Below are 9,202 nucleotides of genomic sequence, written 5' to 3'. Positions count from 1 at the left end.
AGAGCGTAGCAAATGGCAATTGCTTGGTTATTTAAATAATTAATTGGTCAGTTCATTCATTTCAGTACCTACTTACCTAAAATTTTTGCTCACCTCAAAAGCACAAACCCTCAGGACATTTATTTGCTGGTATTTATTACTAAACAGATCGGAAAATATCCCTAACCTCGTAACAAATTTAGACGACCGGTCTAGCCAAAATAGTCGGTAGAAACTCTGCTTATGAAGCCGGTGGTCCTGCTGGATTCGAATCCCGGTGAGGGCATTTATTTGTGATGAGCACAGATATTTGTTCCTGAGTCATGGGTATTTTCTATGTAGGTACAGAAGCCTTTTTGAGCTACTACTTTCTTATAAAAACAGTTGGTAACACGTGGGAATAAACCAGTACGTCAAAACGCTGCGTATTGACCGCGGACAAAAACGGTTACCTACTACTTTGTTGCTCCCAACGGTACGGAACTGCGATAAAATGACATACTCGTAGCAACACACACGTCGGATGCGCAGCTTAATATTACAGCAGTAATGCGACTTTATGAGAAATCCGTATCAATTGTATTATAATAAATGCGAAAATAACTTTGTCTGTCTGCTGTGTTACCTCTTCACGCTGAAACCAGTTCTTGGTATCAGTACTTTCGGTACTTAGACCTCGTGATGGCCTCCACAAAATAACGTTGTTAAGCAAAGGAATATCAGTGGTGGCTTTAGGGGGAGTAGGCAAGACTCAGTGGCGAGACGAGCAGGGTAATCGCTCGGGACTTTGCCCAACAAGCCAAGCAGATTTTCTTATAGGTACAAAAGACAAGGAACTCAAGGCAAAGACCTCCGTTAGGAGCCTCGCAATGGTTAAGGCCAAAACACTGCGTCTGAAGGGCTACGCGTGCGGCGGCGGGCGGACAAACGGCCCATTACAGCTAATCACCCGAGTAATTAGAGTGCGATATTCGCACTAGTCCTTCCCGGAAAATCGGCAGAGCATTAATCTGTGGATGAGATGGTTATTTCATTAGTTTCCATTGATTTTGAAAATCTGAAGACGATCAAGTGCTACGGGGAATTGTTTAAAATCCCTGCCGCTTTATGCCGCCTTCACTCTACACGACAACATTTCTATCTTTTCAACTTAAATGGTTGTCAGTCCTCAATTGTTTGTTTTTTCAGAAATTTCTTGCCTCGCATAGCTAAACTGTGAAATTAACTGTAGGTATATAGCCCGTGGTAATTCCGAACCGATATGACATGCAATCTTAAAGCCATGGACACATACAACTCCTCTGGTTTTGCAGGTGTCCATTACGATCAGACAATTCATCTGCTCCTTTGCCTTGTATCCATACTAATATTATAAATGCGAAAGTCTGTCTGTCTGACTGTCTGTCTGTGTGTTACCTCTTCACGCTTAAACCGCTGAACCGATTTAGTTGACTGTCTGTCTGACTGTCTGTCTGTGTGTTACCTCTTCACGCTTAAACCGCTGAACCGATTTAGTTGAAATTTGGAATACAGATATTTTGAGTCCCGGGGAAGGACATAGGATACTTTTTATCCCAGAACTCACCCCTCAAGGGGGTGAAAAGGGGGGTGGAAATTTGTATGGAGAATCAATAACAGCTGAACCGATTTAGATGAAACTTGGTATGGGGATAGTTTGAGCTGTGGGAAAGGATATAGAATAACTTTTATCCCCGAAATCATCTCTTAAGGGTGTAAAAAATGGGGTGGAAATGTATATTGTGGACCAATTTGGGGGTGAAAAAAGGGTGGATTAAAAAGCAGATTTGTTTAAGAATTAAGGTACCCAAATTACTAATTCCACGCAGACGAAGTCGCAGGCAAAAGCTAGTATCATATAAAATAATCACAGTAATATTATTTTTTTAATATCGCTGAAATATTCGCCAATCAAAGGCGTTAGTAGGTACGACTTATCATGACAAGCTTAAATGGGATCAGCTAGAGTTAGATCAATAGATATCTTGAAAATTTGTTTAAAAAAATGACAGATTTTCAACCAAAACGTCTTGGCTTAGACTAGGTTTCAGTTTCAAAGTTGCACGGTCAAAGTACTCTGCTTGCGCTATAGGGAAATTTTACCAAAATCCTTTTTAAAACTTAACTTAGAAGGTATTCCAGTGACCAGAAAAACTGCAGTCTTCCTTATACATTGCCGTTTAATGAAATGAAGTCAATGTTTATTTAATTAACGCTCTTAGAGCATAGTGGAGCTCGGCCCCTCGGCCGGAATGTAACGGCGTCCTGTAATTAAAACAAAAACTATTGTCTAATGAGTCCCACGTAGTGATGTACAAGTCTTGTGAGGGTCAATTTAGTATTACGAGACGCGATTTGTTCATACACATTAAAATGTAAATAGTAAGCTCAACTAACGGCATCTAAAGCTAATTTTAATGCTGCACCCTTACAGGCGGGGCTTTTTCAGTTTCAGTCATGTCATTTAGAGCCGTTAACTTTAATTGATTGTCCACAGAAGTGACATTTTTGTAAAATGTGATTTTAAAAACCCGATTGAATCCGTGAGTCGAGTCTGAATCGTGACTGACAGATTCAAGAATGTCGAATGTCTTGAGATCGAGTGTCTCTCTCTGTATGTGTGTTTAAATGGAAAAATTCACCGCTTCGAGCAAGATTCGAAGCTTGCAAACAAAACGAAGGAATGAAAAGATGTGCACGCTTCTGGAAAGTTTAACTAGCTCAGTTTATTATGAGCGATAGTTGCTCCAAAGGAAACTTGCGACTTGCGACAAGCACCTTGCCCGAAGCGGTGAAGTTTTAAAAATTTGTAGTATCGCTTGCCGACGTATTTGCTTGATAAAAATAGTTTAAATCAGTACTGGGTAAACTTTCTTAATGGGGACCAAAAATTTTAAACAAATTTATAGTAGTATATAGGGCCAGAATTGCAGCATAAACTCAAATTTATTATTTCGCAGGCCGTATACTAAATATTTCGTATTAGGACCGGCGCGGCGGCAGGCCGGATAAAATCCTTTCGCGGGCCTTATTTTGCCCACCACTGGTTTAGCCTTAAAACTCTAGTCTTATAATGTCCACCAGGCTCATGACCATCACTAGTCCACGAGGTGTCGGCATCTTTTATCCGCTTTCTAGAATTAAGGTGAAATTAATTAATTTATCGCCCTATCGCTTACAGTTACATGGTTTTTGTTCCCGCCAAAGTGAGGCACCATTAGCATTGCTGGTACAGTTAGAGGTGTCCGCTTGCTCGCCAGTAGGTACACTCGGGAGCAATTAAAACCATAGATGAGTATATGAGGTACTATAAATATAAACGGGTTACTACTTTGATTAGAATTTGCAAGTTATTTTTCGTTGTAATCATAATCATAATCATAATCATTTTATTCATAAAACCAATTTACATGTCAAAAACTTATAATTACAATACAGTTAAAATATAAATCGAGATAAAACTTAAAATTAATATCTTAACAATGAATATACAATTAGGTGTAACAAAAACAAAAAATTTAATAAAGTAAATCATGTATTTAACTGAAGCTCTTATATTGGTGTATTTTCTATTCCACAAGGTTTTTGTATATAAACGTATGGCGCATCTAGGGACCTAGCCACGTGACAATCGTTGATACACTGCCCGTATATGAGGCGATGTGATTCTCCGAAGAGGTCCCCGAATCGTAACCAGTTCACAGACGCGAGCAGGTCCACGTCGGGTCCCGTGAGGGCCTTGTAGAATCGCCCGTGCTCCCCCATGCCGCCTTGCGATCCGCAGTACTTAGTACCACAGGTTTGTGCCAGTTCTCGTTTGCCTAGGAGAGCGGCGTGAGGTTCCTGTCTACTGCCACCACATAACAATGTATCACACACTCGTTGTTAAGGAAGTAATTCTTGAGATTGCGCACCTTGCGGTTTTGGAGATCTTTGGCGTTTAGGAAGCCTGGGCCTCTACACTTCCGTGGGCCGTGGGATATACAATCCCGTAACTGACGAGCGTGGGATACACCCCATACACGGTAACATACGGTGTGTGGTGAGCAGTAGTCGGACCCTCCGATCAAGGGCGTCCAGCTCGGTCTGAGTCCACCTTAGTATGCCAAAGGAGTATGTGAGAGGCATTACCCAGGCGTTGTTACCTCCTGACAAAAGACTGTTAAGGACTTTTGAGAGCCGACTGAAAAAGCGCTCCTTCACCGTCCGTCTAATACCCTCATCCTCAATACATAACGACTATGACATACTAAGGTATTTATAGGTTTCTGATTCAGAGATATATCTGAAAGACGTTGTCTCAGAAAGTTGTAAATTTGAATTTACAACCTTCCCCCGCTGTACATGCATAACCGCACACTTATCGACACCAAACTCCATTCTGATGGCGGTATTAAAAACTTCTTATACTTATAGAAACCGCCAATCGAAAATAAAATTATGTATGGAATCGTTGCATCTGTCATCCCGATTCTCGATCGGCGTTTGTGGATATACATTTGTCATCTTGTCTAGGCCCCCAGATGGTAAACGCACATCGCTATAGATGCTTGCAACTCTAGATACATAGGTTTATCCCATCAGAAACATAATGAACACATAAAAAAATGCATGTCTCGTAACTCAAAAAGTTACGTTACGTCGTACCTATCACAGTCAAAATAAAGTTGCAATCAACAATGAAAAAAATGAAAATGAAAAATGATTTATTTGCGTATCCAAATTGCAGCTTATTACAAAGTAGAATTAAATTTTTAGGAGTATTCTATTCTATTGTTAGACAGCCTAGGAATAGTGTCCTGAGCCCTAAACTAGGTAAACCTGTCTTATAGGGATCAGTGAATAAACCACCGCCAATTCTAGCAATGCAGCAAAGGTTGGTTGCGAACACAAGTTAAAAACAGATACTTACAGATGGTCAGATCGCTGTTACTTATACAATTTTAAAGTTTAGCAAGGATGATAGAAATATGACATTATCAACTATAGTATATTCATCTGTATTATATAAGTTTACTATTTGTCTATTACAACTATTTATTATACTGCTAAGATAATTACTTAAATGTGTGTGTGTGTGTGTCCTATCACCTAACAATTTCAAGGAGTTTTTTAACAATCATTCAATACATGTTCAAAATAATATAAGAAATTGGAAATTTTCCTAGTATTATGCACTTGATCATCGAAAATTCAGGTTTCTTAGCTTTACCTGAAACGAAAATTTACAGGTCTTGAATGGCTTTATGGAAAGGATGCGGATTTGTTTGATTTTGCTTGACTTTTTGAGGCAATGGAGTTGTAGTTACATAAGCTAACTATGCACGGATTTGAATAGAACAAAATGAGGGTTTCATTATTAATATGTTTATATAAATTGGACATGTGTAGACACCCTAGCCCCGTCTCATCTCCACTACGGCACTACTGCAAAAGCTGGCGCGGCGGCAGAGGCGGCTGAGAAATTAAAAAAGACAAAATATAGGGGTCTCGGCCCCGAATATGATTTCGTACCTTTTGGGGTCGAGACCCTTGGCCCGTGGGGTCCGAATGCATCTTCATTATTTAAGCAATTGGCTAAAAAAAAATAGACGTCACCGGTGATCGTAGAGCTGGCAGCTTCCTCGCACAAAGAGTAAGCATTGCGATATAGCGAGGAAATGCTGCCAGCATCTACGGCACCATGCCGCGTGCCGCAGGGGAATAGTTTTTAGTTATTTATTTTAAGATTAGTTTTATTTATTTTTAGTTTTAGTTTTTTTAAGTTTTATAAGTTAGTTGTTTATTAATTAATTTTAACTATATTTGTTTAGTAATATTTAGTTTATCAAATTGGACATTTGCCACACTTCAAATGCCATGTAGCTTGGTCCGGTTCCACCATGCCACTTAGTTAGCTTACATTGTAAATATGTGATACAAAGTAGTTGAAAACTGCGTCTCGGAAAAACCGTTAACAGTCGGAAATGGCAATGGCATCACGCCTCGCATACGGGTGATGGAATTATGACAATTCTCTTATCTGTGCACTTTCTCACAACATTGTTATCATATTATGTTGTAATACCTCTCTGATGGTATGTAAACTCAAATCATCGTTTACTAGCCTTTTTACCTGTCGCGAAGAGCGATGGTGGAAAGAAGCTGAATTAAAAACCCAAACTGAACAAGATTACCTTCAAGAAAATTTATAATGTCTGGCACCAGCAAGTCTCGTAAAACATACCGGTTATTTCAATTGTCCTTCCCTTTCAACTAAAATGGTACACTAAATGTTGCGTGTTAAGGTTCAAATTTGTAAAATGGGAATTAAAAAGTTATCGAGCAGCCAAAAACCCTAATCAGGTTTTGCAAAAGGATGAGCCGCGCGGACAGCGAGTCAATTCAGAAACGGCGAATGTGATATCAATTTGATTTCAATTTACTCAGTCATTGTACAGAGACTAGGGTTGACGGCCTCCTAGCGTAGTCGGTATTGCTACGAAATAAGATGTCCCGGATTCGATTCTTGGCAAGGGCATTTATTTGCCAAGTGCCAACACTTGGAAAAGGTTTTGGTCACTTAGCAAAAATGACAAACCAAGACATGCCAATTAGGGAAAAAAATCTTTAACACATGCATCCTGCAGGCGTGTTTAATATACTGATGCCAAACATGGGCACTAACTTAAAAATAAATTAACAAAATTAGTTTACCAGTTAATAGAGGTGTAATTGGAGTAAAAAGAAAAGATAAAATAGAACTAAACAAAATTAAAATTATAACCAAATTCAAATATAATCTTCGCAAAATTTCCTATGGCGAATGCGATTCCCAAATCTGGGTGTACAGCAGTGCCCCCGCCAAGTCGAGTTGGGATATTTCCGGGCCGATACGACCATTAAACTTTCAAGAAAAGAGCGTACTCGCATCTTAAAGGTCGACAACGCACTTGCGTCTATTGTCGAGGAGTTCATGGGCAAGCAAAAATTAAAAGTTCCTATTCTAAATAAGTTGCTGTATGGTTTACGGTTTGTGCTAGTGCTGCACTCTGGCGGCAGAACATTGCAGTAATTCTACCTATTGTGATTGGGTTAACAACTGGTTAACCAATTAGATGTATAACTAACCAGTATACACTTCAGAAGTCTACGAGATCATATTCAGAGGCAACGACCGTACGAGTGCTACCTCACCAGAAAATCAGTTTAAATTTGTAACTTATTACGCGGGAAATACGGTACACAATTAAATTACTTTTCCAATTACTGCTGTTACGACTGTAATGGGAAAGAGTGACGCAACGTGACATTCAATATGCACCTTGAAATTGACATAGCTTACTGAAAACCAAAGATAGATATAACTCCGTAATAGATGGATACAATCTAAGGAAAAAACGTGCCTCGAAAATCACGAAAATTTTATTCTCGATCAGATGGCGCCACTAGCTTTGGCCTACTCTCGTATAGAGGGCGTTGACGGTTTCGTTTGTTATTTATAATTTTAACGCATATCCGTTAAATAACATGGGTCAAAATCATATAAAAATAATTAATGCAAATAAAAAAATCATTTGTCCATATTTAAATACATTTTAACGTATTTTTATAAATCTTCATTTTTAGTTTTAAAGTATGTCGATAGATGGCAGTGAAATTACAGCGGTTACAAAATTTACTATGACAGTACCGCTCTATCTTATTATATCCTCTTTGCTGAAAACCAAAGATAGATATAACTCCGTAATAGATGGATACAGTCTAAGTAAAAAACGTGCCTCGAAAATCACGAAAAATTGATTCTCGATCAGAGGGCGCCACTAGTTTTGGCCTACACTCGTATAGAGGGCGTTGACGGTTTCGTTTGTTATTTATAATTTTAACGCATATCAGTGTAAGAACATGGGTCAAAATCATAAAAATAATTAATGCAAATAAAAAAAATCATTTATCCATATTTAAATACATTTTATCGTATTTTTATAAATATTTATTTTTAGTTTTAAAGTGTGTCGACAGATGGCAGTGAATTTACTGGGGTTACAAAATTTACTATGACAGTATCGCTCTAGTATAAGTTACTCTATGCTGAAAACATTGTTTTCCCAAATTACATCATAATAAACACTCTCATAAAATTGTGAGACTTAATATACCAGAATATTAACCTTTTGGACGCCAACGATACGATATATACGCACCGTAAGTTCAACGCCAAAGACCAATTAATCGGTCATAGACCACAGAGCAACATAGACCTACATGCATATGCATAAAGTTCAATTTCAGTTTTGACACTTCGGTGACGTAGCGTCTGGATGACAGCTTTTGTATTTGACACGGCGTCAAATAGGTTCTCAGAGCTTTTTGACAGCTAAAGTAGATGGCACCTGAGGCACCTGGACTTTATGCAAAAAAAATAGGTTCCATGCGGCTACCATATGTCAACATATATCAATGTCACCGACCGAACAGCACCAAATTTCGTTGTCTAATTTGGAACTCATGTCCTACTTTACGCATATTTTACTATTCATTTATACATTTTCCAATTTTATTACCCCCACATATAACAGCGCCATCTATTAATAAGTTTGGTTAGACCGTGATCGTAAGACAATCACTCGGAACAACTTGCAAGATCGAGTCCCATCGTGGCCATCGTAGTCTGTGCTACGGTGCTGTAAAACCCTATACGCAATATAGATGGCGTTGCCATCGAGCTTTGTACTTTGCTTATTCCTTGTCCGGTCGCCATCAGATGTAGCGGAACGGTCAAGGTGTTCACAAATATCTGAACAGAGCCTCTATTATCAAGAGGCTAATATGCTTAAATGTCTGAATATTTATAGTATTTTGGCCGCTCCGATATATTTGATAGCGGCTATTTCTGTACACAACAAGTTAGTAAACTAACAAATATTAGATTTGAGTTAGGCGCCATTCATTATTACGTAAGACTGGTAAGACGATTTACTCACCACGAGTGAGGTGAGGGGGGTGGAAGGGGGTTTTCATAGTTCTTACGTAAGATCACAAAGATCATCTGGTTTTTTAAAATTTCTATGAAATTATGACGTTTAAAATACACACTGATCCACACTATGCTATTAAACACGGTGCAGGTAGCTTAAAAGGGCATAACATAAACGTTCCAAAATAGTTTTTGACGCTTTTTATAGAAAATACCACATATATACAAATAAGAAGTGACGATCGCGCT

Source organism: Cydia strobilella, chromosome 6 (genome assembly GCF_947568885.1).
Source record: "Cydia strobilella chromosome 6, ilCydStro3.1, whole genome shotgun sequence".
NCBI classification, from domain to species: domain Eukaryota; kingdom Metazoa; phylum Arthropoda; class Insecta; order Lepidoptera; family Tortricidae; genus Cydia; species Cydia strobilella.
Note: the sequence above shows the minus strand (reverse complement) of the source record.